The sequence below is a fragment of the Triticum urartu genome, chromosome 3 (assembly GCF_003073215.2).
Source record: "Triticum urartu cultivar G1812 chromosome 3, Tu2.1, whole genome shotgun sequence".
In the NCBI taxonomy this organism is placed as follows: Eukaryota; Viridiplantae; Streptophyta; class Magnoliopsida; order Poales; family Poaceae; genus Triticum; species Triticum urartu.
This window is the reverse complement of record NC_053024.1, coordinates 620,081,505-620,096,200: the sequence shown is the minus strand read 5'-3', so window position 1 is coordinate 620,096,200 and position 14,696 is coordinate 620,081,505. Positions and strand designations below refer to the sequence as shown.

Sequence of the window (14,696 nt, the reverse complement as noted above, 5' to 3'; positions counted from 1 at the left end):
TCTTTTCTGGGTGTGATTTCCTACACATACAGCAAAGATGTTTGATGCAGAACGACTGGGTTGGTGTTAGTGTTTTTCCATTGTGTTTTGGGTTGTATCCGAGAAACTCTTGTAATATTGTTGATTAATCAATAAAGCCTACGCTCTCTCAAAGAAAAAGGTCGTATATGCAGGCCAAGTGCAAACTCTGTGTAGGGCTACTAGTCAAAGAGGATGAAAAAGCAAATCACCGGGCCACAAGGGGTACCACCAAGTCTCATCGTCACGTCCATGTGGGACGCCAGTACAACTTCTTGGCAGAGCAGGAGAATCTTGTATACTCTGCTCTTTTTTTCTTCTTCTTTTTTACGTGGAGGAGAAACAAGTTGTTCTCTTCACTCTTGAGTAAGCAAAAAGGGGAGTGCTTCGGTACAACCCCCTAAAACGTATAGTGGGTAGTATGGTAATTTCACATTAGGTATAGGAATACCCACCCGACGCCGTACGTCGCGCGCGACGTCGTACACCCGCCCGCCTATGCCGCACCCGTTGCTGTACGCCCGCCCGCCCGCGTACCCGCACCAGTCGCCGTACGCCCTCACGTCTCGACGTTGGCGTCGACAGTTGTTGGAGGAAAAAAAGACACGGTAGCCGCCGACGCCCGCCGTCAAAACCCTGAACCCTAACGCATCCACGCCGTCTCCACGTTGGCCCCCATCTGCACGAAGTCGCCGTCGCCCGAGTCGCGGCCCAAACAGGCCGCCGCGCGTGCCCCGGCGCCTTTACCGCTGCCGGCGCGCGTGCCCGCCGCCGCATTCCATTCCCGTCGCCCAGATGGCCGCCCACCCGCGATCTACGACGCCGCCTCCCTCCGCGCACTACGCCTACTACGACCAGCCATCGTCCTCACGCCGTCGACACCTGCCTCCGCCGGCCAGCAATGTCACGCCGTCATCACGTTCGTCATCGGAGGAAACCGGCTGAAATCCTCACCGCCGTGCAAGAGGTTGGTTTGAGACATTGTTGTGCTTGATAAGAAGTTGTTTTAGGGATGATGTTACACGGCGTTTGATTCATCGTACAATTTTTTTAACTATATATAGTTAGAGGAGGAGGGAGATTATGATGGCGATGATTACGGCGAGTACAACGAAACCTCGTCACGGAATATGGATGAACCTCGTGAGGAGAACTACATGAGTTTGGATGAATCTTATAGTGGCAATGTAAGTGTGATCAATGTTAATAAAACAATAAATATGAGGGGGTAAATATGATAGACCGCATGGAAAATTTACTATTTTTTTGCATGATGCAGCGACATGGCGATGATGATGATGATATGGATATAGATGATTCATTTGCTGAAAGTGCACTCCGGGTATGTTATTAATAAAATCAGAGAAGAAATGACATAATAACCATATGAGCGCTTACATGTTTTTTTTTGCAATGCGCGCAGATGGACGAGGACGGGAACTTTGTGAGGAATATTGTGGACGATGAAAGTGACAAATCGCACGTTGATGCATCTCATGATGACAGCTCTAGCAAAGTAAGTTTTGAAACTTACATCACTACAGTACATTTTAAAATTATAACTGACTGACATAAATGGTTTAATGCATTAATTTATAGGGAGATGTAGATGGTACAAGCGGGAATGATGAGCATGTTGGTGATGATCTGTTTAATTTTGACATCGGATTTGATGAATATCAGTAAGAATCATTGGACATGCATTGGAAGGTCATGAGGAAGACGTTCAAGTCACTAGGAGATGCTTACAATTTCTATAATCAGTATGCGTACGAGCGTGGTTTCAGCGTAAGAAAGGACTCACTGAAATATTCGAAAGGTCCTGAGGCAACTAAGCGCTTGAGAAAGTATGTGTGTGCGAGAGCTGGGAAACGACAGGCAAAACGTTGTACAATGGAAGGCAGGACCCGCAGGCTGAGAGGGGAGACTCGTTGCTTCTGCAATGCGCATATAACTTTGAAACTTGATAAAGAGCGTGACGTTTGGTATGTCAGCAGTTTCAATGATGATCACAGTCACGTTCTAGCTAGACCGGATGAAGTCACGTTTCTTCGGTCTCACAATCAGATAAAAGAATATCAGAAGGTTGAGATCTTAACCATGGCAGGTGCTGGAATCAGGAAACATATGATTTATGATCAACTCGTTGCGCGCTCCGGGTCATATGCAAAGGCTAGTTTTGGGAGGAAGAAGCTTTATAACATGTGTTATAGAGAAAAAATGAAGTTGCTTGCACAAGGTGATGCAGACACTGCCATTGGGATCATGATGACCAGAAAAGAGAGAGATCCAGATTTCTTCTTTGAGCACACCGTCGATGATGAAGGAAGGCTGAAAAACATATTCTGGTGTGATTCTCAATCACGTCGAGACTATGTTGACTACGGTGATGTGACAGTCTTCGACAGCACATACAGGATGAATAGGTATGGCATGCCATTTATACCTTTTGTTGGTCTGAACAACCACCGTTGCACCACGGTATTCGGTTGTGCTCTTGTGTCTGACGAGACGGAAGATACATATGTCTGGCTGCTTCAGACGTTTTTGAGGGCTCACTGTCAGAAGAAGCCCAGGTCAGTAATTACTGATGGAGATGCAGCTATGATTAAGGCCATAAGAAAGGTACTTTTGGAGGTTTGGCATCGTCTTTGCTCGTGGCATATTGAGAAGAACATGCAGAAACACCTTCATCATAAGTCTCTAAAGGAGTTCAGGTCTCTACTTTATTATGCCACTTCAAAAAAGGTATTTGAGGAGAGATGGGCAGCGTTTACCGCCAAATGGCAGTCGGAGAAAACAAAGACATAGTTACGTAGGATGTACAAGAAGAAAAGGCTTTGGGCTGCATCATATCTGTCAGGTGGGTTTTTCTTAGGTATGCGAAGTAACCAGCGAAGTGAGAGTCTGAATTCATGCCTTCACTTGCATCTAGACTCCGGTATGACTATTGTTGATATGATTGTGCACTATGAGAACTGCATAGTTCGTCTCCGTGAGAATGAGGCGCATGACGATTACACAAACTCACAGACAGTTCCAGTACCAGTATCGGATGAGTGTAAAGATATTGAGAAATCAGCTGCCCGTGAGTTCACTGCGGCAAACTTTTATATCTTGCAGGAAGATATGAAGAAGGCACGGGAGCTAGAGGTCCTTGAGAGACTGAGAGGAGCAGACACTCACAGATTCATACTGACATGGAAGGAAAATAGAGATATCAGATTCACTGTGGACTACACCCCAGGTAACTTAGAAGAAACTGTGAAGTGCAGTTGCAGAAGCATGTAGCAAAGGACTTCCTTGCAAACATATTCTTCACGTTCTGATTCAGCTACGCTTACGTGAGATACCTAAGTGTTTAGTACTGCGGAGGTTGAGCCAAGTTGCAAGGGGTGGACTTCCCGTGAAGCGCACTAGCGATCTGTTTGCATGGGGATGGGCAGGTGCAGGGGACAGAGCTAGGTACAGCGAGTTGACTATCTTATCTGCTGAAGCAACTCATAAAGCATGCCATAAACCATTTTTATTCGACAAGTTGAAGGCGGCTCTGAGGGACATAATAGATAATAATTACACCGAGGAGGATGAGCCTGGTGCGAAGGTATAGTTTGTGAACGACGATGCATTCGAGCCTAATCAAGATCATGGTCTTGTTTGTGATCCTGCAAAAGTTAACACCAAAGGCGCACCAAAACAGAATGTTAAAGGCCGCTGTAAGGATGGTCCTGATGTCACTAAAAATGGGCGACCAAAAGATTTTGATGAGAAAAGCAAACGTCAATGTGGACTGTGCGGTGTTACGGGTCATTATAAGTCCACGTGCCCTCAAAATCCTAAGTATGATTTTCTTATGCTATTGTATATGTTATTGTTCAAACCAAATTTATTTGTTCATTGTGAATTAACACATATCTTATTGTTATCTGGAACTTTGCTTAACTTGTGGAGTATGGAAGATTGGTTCACCCTTTGATTGAAGACAGTTTTATTATGGATGGCTATGGAAGATCGTTCCACCCTTTCATTGAAGACAGTTTTTTAATGTTCTATACATTTGATCTTTAATAATTGCTATAATATATTATATGAACTTATTTTACTTCGTTGATGTCAGACTATTTTGTTTTGATGACAGACTATGTAATGCAAGAAGGAGTTTTACTTTGTTTATTTTGATGTGTTAATTTTTACTGTTAATTTTGTGCAAGTTGCTGTTGTTTATTTTGACGTGCTCATTTTTGCATAGTACTGCCGTCGCTGTTTACTGTATATTTTCTGCATTGCACGGTCGTCATCGCTTAGAACGCCGTCATTTAAAAAAAAACACCCGACAAGTGCGCCGGCGGCACTGTCCCACAGTGGCAGTGTCGGCCGGCGGCACTGTCCCACAGGGCAGAGTCGGACGGCGGCAACAGTACAAGGCAACGAAAGGAGTTCGATAGCCTATGTGCCGCCGGGTATATAAGCCGGTCGCCGCGCGCTCCGTCGGCCGAGGTGGGACTAAACATCCCAAGTCGCCCCGCGTGGAACTTGGGCCGTCGTCGCGCCGCGTGCTACTTGGGCCGTCGTCGCGCCGTGGGCGGAAACAATGATATTGGGCCGGCCCACGCGGTCACGCGCGTCGCTGCAGGCACGACGGCTGCGATAGCTAAGTTTTAGTCCCACCTCGCCCGACGGAGCACGCGACGACCAGTTTATATACCCGGCGGCGCACTTGCAGTCGAGCGTCTTTGATTAGTTATGCTACCCGTCGTTCGACGCTGCCCTGTTGGACAGTGCCGTCGGTCCTGTCTGACGTTAGACTGGCCGGCGCACTTGTCGGCAATTTTTTTTTGTAGAAAAGGAAATTAAGAACGTCGGTGTTATAATAAGCGACGGCGACAGTGCTTTAAAGTGCATAATAAATACATGTACATTTTTTTTAACATTCAGCAGTACAGGAAAACAACTTGACGACTGCACAACTATAAATATGAAGATTTCAAATGTAAAGACAACGGCATGAAGACAACATAATAATCCAAATGTCATTCTCGACTTAAATATTCAAAATAGTAGTGTCTTCTTCATCACAAGACATGATAGTCGAAATAAATGTAAACATTATTTGAGCCTACAAAATTTTCTTTTACAAAAATTTTGGCACATTTATTTCTTCTTTGCAAGCCGGGTAACTTTGTCCTTCACATCGTTGAGCGTATTTCTCTCCGAAAAAATAAGTTGCACAATCATTAAGTCCCTCGATTTATCAATTGACCCCTGTTAGAACTTCATATTAGTACAATTCAAATAGTATTACATAATGAATTTAATTGAATATAAGCATTTGAAAAAAAAAACCTGAGAAAAATGGCTTGTCCATTTTTCACCGTTCCAATATTGAAAGCATCGAAGAACAAATATTCCACATGAATTGCTGGTCCATACAAACAACAGTTCATAAGTTCGCATTTGAGGTAAGATATTAAAACAATATGAAAGTATTTACTCACCCGTCTTCTTGTTGTGGGATGTTATACGTTTTGATAGGCCAGGTAGACACATCCGGAAAATTCACAGCACCGCTCGCATTCGCATCACGTATGTCATATCCAAATTGATTTTTCTGTTCATATACATGATAGCACGAAAAGAATCTAACATAGTTCAGTTACTAAATGATAATTTCAATATGCTCATGTAAATTTATGCCGTACCAGCTCCTCAACTTTTTTTGTAATTTCACTATCAAGTTCGGGTCCCATCAAAGAATCAAGAACCTGGAACTCTTCCTTCGGGCGATGCATGACAACCGAAACCCAGTGGGTATTTCCCTTATTAAGAGGAATATAAAGTTGCATCACAACGAAAATATGATGCAATCAACATATACTATCTTATTATTTATATCCCATATATGCATACTTTAAGGCAGTTGAACTTACCTTATCTTTTTTAAAGTACTCATCGGTGCATCTATTTAAGGGTCCATTCTTCTTCGCTACAACTTCGTTGTCATTTTTTCCTCCCTGGGTGTCCGGTCTAAATTCAAGTAACCAATTGACCAGCCAGGTCGGCATTATATGACGATCTTCACCAACAACTCCCAACAGATACGACGAATAAGCATTGATAGCTTGAAAATAATTTAAATGATGTATAACAATTCCAATTTGCATTGAATGCTAATAGAAAACAGAACAATAACTTACATCACCGGTTAGCCATTGATGGTCAAGAATCTTACAAGCCCTCTCTGCACTCAGACCTTCGCGCATGCCATCATTGAATATTTCCTTCTTTCTATGTTTTGCTGATCGCTGATAAGCACGAACAAACTTAACACTAGCTTTAATCACATCGTATTCTTCTTCAAAGACTTCTTTCTCGAATAGTTCTGCAATACATGACGGTAATATGTTAATAATTCAATGATAAGTAGTAATTTCAGCTCGAAAATAATATGATAAAACTCACTTGCTTTTGCTGAACGCTTTGCACGCTTTGTAGGTATAACGGGAATATAAGGAGACTTTATAAGGTTTGATCGTCTCCGCTTCCGTTTCCCTACACCCTTCTCCTCTACCTCATCTTCTCCAATACAATCTACCGATCCACGTGATGCGATTTCATCTGTTCCTAAAGATGTAATGGATTTCTCATCAGATACCTCAGGAACTTCGATAGGATCTTCTTCATCACCCTTGAAACTATCGAAATATTCAGGTGTGCAATAATAAGGTGTCTTCTCTTCAGAATCATTAATATCATCTTCATCATCCTCTTGCACATTCTTTTTTCCTGGTGTTTTGAAATTGTCCACGTCAGGATTATATACAAATTCCTTACGAGGTTTTCCACCATAGTTTCTACTTTCACTATTTTCACCATACTCATTCTCTTCTTCTTTTTCACTATCACCGGCTTTGTAAAATACAGCGCTTTTGTTCAATTTATCTATGACCCTCTGTGATTAAAAATTAGTTGTAATTAGTTATGTGACACATTGAAAACCATTGTGAACGGCAAAATCAGAAAACTTGTACCGGTGCGCATAGCTCCGGCATACGAAGCATATCCTTACAAATGTGCTTCAGCTCAGTCAAAATCCAATCCATAATAGGGTTTGGGTAGCTGAAGCCTCAGATGTACTCACGCCTGTTCTCCTTCCAGTAATGTTAGACTTTCTTGTACTAGATTTCTTGTTCTTTTCAGCCTGTTCCATTCTTATTTTGTTTAAGCGGTACTCTTCAGTAATGGTGTCATCGATCTACAACATAAAGAATCATACAATCATATTTAATTAATAATTAATTGCAGACTTTAAATGGAAAAATAAATATTTAACGTATTACCATTCCAACACCACGACCATTTTGAAAGTCGTACTTGACTCTTTTCTCCGCTGCCGCTTTTGTCCAATTCCTCATCAAGGGGCTCAACAACGCTAAAAGATCATACTTTGGACCGGTGCTTGGCTGCACCTTCTCCCAATATAGATACTGCAAAACAAACACACAACCATTTAGCATGTGTTACACTATTATTACATAATACAACTATTCAATTTAAAAAATAAAACATACCTGCAGAAGTGCTAGGTTGCCACGTGGCTATTCCCTAACACGACCGGGCTTCAAGACCGTACCAATCTCCGACAAACAAAACCGCAAAGTGAATGCGTTCCAGTTGAACTTTTTTATCTGCCTGACATCTTGCACTAGTGCATAATAATTCTTCGGAATGTACTCATCAGACACTGGTGCAATTATAGTCCCTTACAGGACGAGAAACGCCATCCGAACAAATTCATCGTCCGCGTTTTTATTTCTGACAATCTTCTCAATAAGATCATCAATCAATATTTTACCATTCTTCTTGTTAACAAAACTAGCTGGAATTTTTTTATTGCTTTGCCTTGGTCCATACTAAAAAAACTAGAAACATCAACTCCTTCATTCTTCAAACCAAATATAGCAAACACATCATCAGGCCTCAATGAAATCAACCCTTTTTTTCCGGCTGCCTCTTGCACCATGAATTTTTTACTACTAGGATTGTAACCTTGAATCATAAGCGCAAGCAAATTATCACGCATCTTGACCGAAGGTATTCGTAACATGCCCTCCATCTCCGTTTCGTAAAACATAAATCGCTGACTTGATGTTAATTTATTAACAAGAGTAACCCATTTTTCTACAGAACATGCAATCACACCATCGATGTCCATACTGCATATAAAAATTGTGCCCAATTTTTTTCACGGGCCCATAGCCCATGCAGGCACGCATGCAAAAATTTGCACGTTTGAGTCCGTATGGATTTTTCTACGATTTTCCGGGCGAAAACCCCTAAAATACTGCCCCGGACGTGACGCAACTTGCGTTCGTTGTCGGATTTGTTCATTTTGGCCGGTGGGGTGCCGGGTGGGGCCCCACACGCGCTGCCAAAGTTGGATGCATCCGTGAAACCGTCAGGTACTTGTTGTGGAAGGGGGTGGTTGGTTGGTCGGGACCCTCGGTCGCACGTCTCCCTTCGCATCCGCAAACGTGCCCAATTTTTTTTTCACCGGCCACAGTGACCATGCAGGGCACGCACGCAAAAATTTGCCGCGTTTCGAGTCCGTATGAATTTTCTATGATTTTCCGGGCCGAAAACCCCTAAAATACTGCCCGGGCGTGACGCAACTTGCGTTCGTTGTTGGATTTTGTTCATTTTGGCCGTGGGGTGCCCGGGTGGGGCCCCACACGCGCTGCCGAAAGTTGGGTGCATTCCGTGAAACCGCTCAGGTACTTGCTGTGGAAGGGGGTGGTTTCAGTATGGCCGGAGGGGACCCTCTCTCGCACGTCTCCGCTTCGCATCCGCCAAACGTGACCGATTTTTTTTCACGGGCCACAGTGGCCATGGAGGGCACGCATGCAAAAATTTGCCGCGTTTCGAGTCCATATGGATTTTCTACGATTTTCCGGGCCGAAAACCCCTAAAATACTGCCCGGACGTGAGGCAACTTGCATTCGTTTTCGGATTTCGTTCATTTTGGCCATGGGGTGCCCGGGTGGGGCCCCACACGCACTGCCAAAAGTTGGGTGCATTCCGTGAAACCGCTCAGGTACTTGCTGTGGAAGGGGGTGGTTTCGGTATGGCCGGAGGGGACCCTCGGTCGCATGTCTCCGCTTCGCATCCGCCAAACGTGCCCAATTTTTTTTCACGGGCCACAGTGACCATGCAGGGCACGCACGCAAAAATTTGCCGCGTTTCGAGTCCGTATGGATTTTCTACGATTTTGATTTTCTATGATTTTCCGGACTGAAAACCCCTAAAATACTGCCCGGACGTGACGCAACTTGCGTTCGTTGTCGGATTTCGTTCATTTTGGCCGTGGGGTGCCCGGGTGGGGCCCCACACGCGCTGCCAAAAGTTGGGTGCATTCCGTGAAACCGCTCAGGTACTTGCTGTGGAAGGGGGTGGTTGCGGTATGGCCGTAGGGGACCCTCGGTCGCACGTCTCCGCTTCGCATCCGCCAAACGTGCCCAATTTTTTTTCACGGGCCACAGTGGCCATGCAGGGCACGCACGCAAAAATTTGCCGCGTTTCGAGTCCGTATGGATTTTCTACGATTTTCCGGGCCGAAAATCCCTAAAATACTGCTCGGACGTGACGCAACTTGCGTTCGTTGTCGGATTTCATTCATTTTGGCCGTGGGGTGCCCGGGTGGGGCCCCACACGCGCTGCCAAAAGTTGGGTGCATTCTGTGAAACCGCTCAGGTACTTGCTGTGGAAGGGGGTGGTTGCGGTATGGCCGGAGGGGACCCTCGGTCGCACGTCTCCGCTTCGCATCCGCCAAACGTGCCCAATTTTTTTTCACGGGTCACAGTGACCATGCAGGGCACGCGCGCAAAAATTTGCCGCGTTTCGAGTCCGTATGGATTTTCTACGATTTTACGGGCCGAAAACCCCTAAAATACTGCCGGACGTGACGCAACTTGCGTTCGTTGTCGGATTTCGTTCATTTTGGCCGTGGGGTGCCCGGGTGGGGCCCCACACGCGCTGCCAAAAGTTGGGTGCATTTCGTGAAACCGCTCACGTACTTGCTGTGGAAGGGGGTGGTTGCGGTATGGCCGGAGGGGACCCTCGGTCGCACGTCTCCGCTTCGCATCCGCCAAACGTGCCCAATTTTTTTTCACGGGCCACAGTGACCATGCAGGGCACGCATGCAAAAATTTGCCGCGTTTCGAGTCCGTATGGATTTTCTACGATTTTCCGGGCCGAAAACCCCTAAAATACTACCCGGACATGACGCAACTTGCGTTCGTTGTCGGATTTCGTTCATTTTGGCCGTGGGTTGCCCGGGTGGGGCCCCACACGCGCTGACAAAAGTTGGGTGCATTCCGTGAAACCGCTCGGGTACTTGCTGTGGAAGGGGGTGGTTGTGGTATGGCCGGAGGGGACCCTCAATCGCACGTCTCCGCTTCGCATCCAGCAAACGTGCCCAATTTTTTTTCACGGGCCACAGTGACCATGCAGGGCATGCACGCAAAAAATTGTCGCGTTTCGAGTCCGTATGCATTTTCTACGATTTTCCGGGCCGAAAATCCCTAAAATACTGCCCGGACGTGACGCAACTTGCGTTCGTTGTCGGATTTCGTTCATTTTGGTCGTGGGGTGCCCGGGTGGGGCCCCACACGCGCTGCCAAAAGTTGGGTGCATTCCGTGAAACCGCTCAGGTACTTGCTCTGGAAGGAGGTGGTTGCGGTATGGCCGGAGGGGACCCTCTGTCGCACGTCTCCGCTTCGCATCCGCCAAACGTGCCCAATTGTTTTTCACGGGCCACAGTGACCATGCAGGGCACGCACGCAAAAATTTGCCGCGTTTCGAGTCCGTATGGATTTTCTACGATTTTCCGGGCCGAAAACCCCTAAAATTCTGCCCGGACGTGACGCAACTTGCGTTCGTTGTCGGATTTCGTTCATTTTGGCCGTGGGGTGCCCGGGTGGGGCCCCACACGCGCTGCCAAAAGTTGGGTGCATTCCGTGAAACCGATCAGGTACTTGCTGTGGAAGGGGGTGGTTGCGGTATGGCCGGAGGGGACCCTCAATCGCACGTCTCCGCTTCGCATCCGCCAAACGTGCCCAATTTTTTTCATGGGCCACAGTGACCATGCAGGGCACGCACGCAAAAATTTGTCCGTGTTTCGAGTCCGTATGCATTTTCTACGATTTTCCGGGCCGAAAACCCCTAAAATACTGCCCGGACGTGACGCAACTTGCGTTCGTTGTCGGATTTCGTTCATTTTGGCCGTGGGGTGCCCGGGTGGGGCCCCACACGCGCTGCCAAAAGTTGGGTGCATTTCGTGAAACCGCTCACGTACTTGCTGTGGAAGGGGGTGGTTGCGGTATGGCCGGAGGGGACCCTCGGTCGCACGTCTCCGCTTCGCATCCGCCAAACGTGCCCAATTTTTTTTCACGGGCCACAGTGACCATGCAGGGCACGCACGCAAAAATTTGCCGCGTTTCGAGTCCGTATGGATTTTCTACGATTTTCCGGGCCGAAAACCCCTAAAATACTGCCCGGACGTGACGCAACTTGCGTTCATTGTCGGATTTCGTTCATTTTGGCCGTGGGGTGCCCGGGTGGGGCCCCACACGCGCTGCTAAAAGTTGGGTGCATTCCGTGAAACCGCTCAGGTACTTGCTGTGGAAGGGGGTGGTTGCGGTATGGCCGGAGGGGACCCTCGGTCGCACGTCTCCGCTTTGCATCCGCTAAACGTGCCCAATTTTTTTTCATGAGCCACAACGACCATGCAGGGCACGCACGCAAAAATTTGCCGCGTTTCGAGTCCGTATGGATTTTCTATGATTTTTCGGGCCGAAAACCCCTAAAATACTGCCCGGACGTGACGCAACTTGCGTTCGTTGTCGGATTTCGTTCATTTTGGCCGTGGGGTGCCCGGGTGGGGCCCCACACGCGCTGCCAAAAGTTGGGTGCATTCCGTGAAACCACTCAGGTACTTGCTGTGGAAGGGGGTGGTTTCGGTATGGCCGGAGGGGACCCTCGGTCGCACGTCTCCGCTTCGCATCCGCCAAACGTGCCCAATTTTTTTCACGGGCCACATTGACCATGCAGGGCACGCACGCAAAAATTTGCCGCGTTTCGAGTCCGTATGGATTTTCTATGATTTTCCGGGCCGAAAACCCCTAAAATTCTGCCCGGACGTGACGCAACTTGCGTTCGTTGTCGGATTTCGTTCATTTTGGCCGTAGGGTGCCCGGGTGGGGCCCTACACGCGCTGCCAAAAGTTGGGTGCATTCCGTGAAACCGCTCAGGTACTTGCTGTGGAAGGGGGTGGTTGCGGTATGGCCGGAGGGGACCCTCGGTCGCACGTCTCCGCTTCGCATCCGCCAAACGTGCCCAATTTTTTTTCACGGGCCACGGTGACCATGCAGGGCACGCACGCAAAAAATTGTCGCGTTTCGAGTCCGTATGGATTTTCTACGATTTTCCGGGCCGAAAACCCCTAAAATACTTCCCGGACGTGATGCAACTTGCGTTCGTTGTCGGATTTCGTTCATTTTGGCCGTGGTGTGTCCGGGTGGGGCCCCACACGCGCTGCCAAAATTTGGGTGCATTCCGTGAAACCGCTCAGGTACTTGCTGTGGAAGGGGGTTGTTGCGGTATGGCCGGAGGGGACCCTCGGTCGCACGTCTCCGCTTTGCATCCGCCAAACGTGCCCAATTTTTTTTCACGGGCCACAGTGACCATGCAGGGCACGCACGCAAAAATTTGTCGCGTTTCGAGTCCGTATGGATTTTCTACGATTTTCCGGGCTGAAAACCCCTAAAATTTTGTCACGTCTCGCGTTTCCAGAAAATTCATAAATGTTAATGAATTTAAAACTATTTCAGATAATGTTAATGAATTTAAAAATTCTCGGATTCATAAATGTTAATGAATTTAAAAATATTTCAGAAAATGTTAATTAATGAATTAAAATATTTCACCTTTTTGATTATTTTTAATTTGTTAAATTTTTTATTTCTTAATTTTCATTTTTTCATCCACCGGGCTTTACTATATGCACATATTTTAACAACATCTGAACATTTCTAAAACACTTTATAAACATTTAGAAACACTTTTGACTTTTTATTCAGTTTTCTTTTATATTTTATGTGTTTTCACGATTTTTTTGCTACAATTTTTAGATAATTGCATACCTTATTTTGTGCTATGTATATTTGATGGAAATTTTTTAAATATATTGTGAACATTTTTATGCATGGGTCGGAAAATTTTCAAATTTTTGTCAAAATAAGCGTTCAATGCTAATTTTTTGAACAAACTTTGAAGACAAATTAAAACAACATTCGAATAAACTTGATTGAATATAAATATATTTTACATAGTCCATTAAACACGACGAAAACGAAACGAGTTCATCCGAACATAAACGATTCATAGTTCATACTTAGAACATTGAAAAAAAACAACTACTCCTCCTCGTCGTCGCTACCCAGCAGATCGATGACCGCACCGTCACCGCCGTCACCGCCGCCATCGTTGTCGTCGCTGACCTGGGCTAGCCGCTCCCAGTCGATGTCGTCTTCGTCCGACGACTCTGCCGCCTCCGCCTCCGCCTACGGGACCACCGGCGGAATCGCCGCCGTCACCTAGATCGCTGCCGCCTGCTCGGCGGCCTCCCTCGCAGCCGCCGCCGCCTCTGCAGCCGCCGCTGCAGCCACCGACGCCCGCAGGGCGACGAGGTAACCCGCGTATCGTCGGGATCGCCGTCCTCCCAAAGAACCAACTGCTCCGGCGGCAGTTCCACCTCCGGCGGGGCGGGGGGATCGGCGGTCGCCGGCGCAGGTGGTGGAGGGGCCCGACGGCCGCGTGCTTCTGGACGGGGGCGCGGGACGAGGTCTGCCGTGCCGCCGGACTCCGCAAGCCGGCACGCGCGAATGACGGCGGCGTAGTCTTTGCCGTCCCAGAACGCGTGACGGCCGGCGATGTTGTTGCGGCCGCCGGTCCGCTTCTCCTCTGCGGTGGCGCCGGGCCCGCGCCTCGGGTAGCCGTCCTTGCCGAGCTTCCAGTCGTGCGGCAGACGGCAACCCGGCGGCACGAGGAGCCCAAACCGGTACAGCTCCTCTGTCTCCGGCGTGCTCAGGCTCGACGGCCATGCGCTCGGTCTGTCGCCGCCGCCGGTGCCGGAGCTGCTGCCGCGGTGGAACGACATCTCGCCGGCGAGCTTTTCAGAGGTGGATGTGACGACGGGTCGGGGGAAGGAATGGTGTGCGCGGCGACGGGCGGACGGGGGTGGTTTTTATAGGGCAGACGGCGGGGGCGGCGGGCGGACGGGCAGTAATGGCGACAGGCGGGTGGGTCGACGGCATTGATGTGCACGGGATACGACGGGGCGGCAGGCGGCGGGACGGCAGTCGAGGGCGGCGTTGCGGCAGTCGAGGGGACGGACGGGACGGGACGTCGGGGCCGCTATCCACGCGCCACGACGCGTTTTCCGCGGGCGACGCGTCGCGGATTGACCACCGACGGGAGCGTACGTACGTCGCCCTACTGTACAAAAATACGCCGTCCTTGCGCGAGTGTAAAAAAAAGGCCGTCGCCCCACTGTATAAAAATACACCGTCTTTGCGCGAGTGTAAAAAAAAGCCGTCGCCTCGCGCGCGGGTACGTCGCGGGAG

At 48.0% G+C, this 14,696-nt stretch overlaps 1 pseudogene; it reads left to right on the top strand.

The window, feature by feature from the left end:
- The first annotated feature begins 813 nt into the window (after positions 1-813).
- On the top strand, positions 814-5,026 carry LOC125547035 (annotated as a pseudogene).
- Positions 5,027-14,696: the final 9,670 nt, after the last annotated feature.